The sequence below is a fragment of the Canis lupus genome, chromosome X, assembly GCF_048164855.1.
Source record: "Canis lupus baileyi chromosome X, mCanLup2.hap1, whole genome shotgun sequence".
In the NCBI taxonomy this organism is placed as follows: domain Eukaryota; kingdom Metazoa; phylum Chordata; class Mammalia; order Carnivora; family Canidae; genus Canis; species Canis lupus.
This window is the reverse complement of record NC_132876.1, coordinates 109,919,346-109,920,598: the sequence shown is the minus strand read 5'-3', so window position 1 is coordinate 109,920,598 and position 1,253 is coordinate 109,919,346. Positions and strand designations below refer to the sequence as shown.

At 35.9% G+C, this 1,253-nt stretch overlaps 1 pseudogene; it reads left to right on the top strand.

The window, feature by feature from the left end:
* The first annotated feature begins 755 nt into the window (after window positions 1-755).
* On the top strand, window positions 756-855 carry LOC140628895 (U6 spliceosomal RNA; annotated as a pseudogene).
* Window positions 856-1,253: the final 398 nt, after the last annotated feature.

Here is a 1,253-nt window from a genome sequence, read left to right as displayed (position 1 = left end):
ACAATGAAAAATATCTCAAAGATTTTTTATAAGGAAAAAGTTCACCAGACTTCACTACATAAACATTTAAAATGGTTGAATTGCTAAAAGCAACACAGTCAGTTGAAAAGATACATAACTAACAGAAAAATATTTTCCACAGATGTAACATGGAGTTAATATTTTTCATATATAAAAAGTTTATGTATGGGCATCCCTGGGTGGTTCAATGGTTTAGCGCTGCCTTCAGCCCAGGGCATGATCCTGGAGACCCAGGATCAAGTCCCACGTCAGGCTCCTTGCATGGAGCCTGCTTCTCCCTCTGCCTGTGTCTCTGCCTCTCTCTTCTCTGTGTCTCTCATGAAGAAATAAATAAAATCTTTTTAAAAAATTAAAAATAAAATAAAAAGTTTATGCAAATCTCTAAGAAAAATATTGAAGATAGGGAATTCAAAAAGAAAGACACTGACTCAGTCAATCTAAATCAAAGAAATTAGACGCTCAATGAGATTACTTGTTTTTCCACATTAACTGTGTTATTTATTTATTTTTAAAGTTTTATTTATTTCAGTAGTCTCCACACCCACTGTGGGGCTTGAACTCACCACCCTGAGATTGAGAGTAGCATGCTCTTATGACTGAGCCAGCCAGGTGCCCCTGGCATTAGTCATTTAAAAAATCCTATCGAGAGCACTGGAGGAAATATAAATTGGGATCTTGTTAACTGGATGTGATTCCAGCACAAGACCTCCTGTACTTTTAATATTCACTCCTGTGCTCGCTTAGGCAGAGCATATACTGAAACTGAAATGATACGGAGATTAGCACAGCTCCTGCACAAAGATGACACAAATCCGTGAGGCATTCCATATTTTTTTTAAAAAAGTTCATTCTTTTTAAAACAATAACTCCACCTCTGGGAATCATGCCTATGGACAGAATCAGAGCTGCCCAAGCCAAGATTTATGAACGAAGATTTTTCAGAAAAAAATTCCTATAGTTGGTATAATTTTGAGAGAGCCAGAATATTCAATGATGGTGGAAATTTATTGCATTTCATTTCATTTCATTTCATTTCATTTCATTTCATTTCATTTCATTTCATTATTTCATTTCATTTCATTTCATTTCATTTCATTTCATTTCATTTCATTTCATTTCACTTCTTTGAGACAAGGTCTTACTGTTGTCCAAGCTGGAGTGCAGTGGCTATTCACAGGGGCGATCTCACTACTGATGAGCACAGAAGTTTTGACTTGCTCCATTTGGGACTT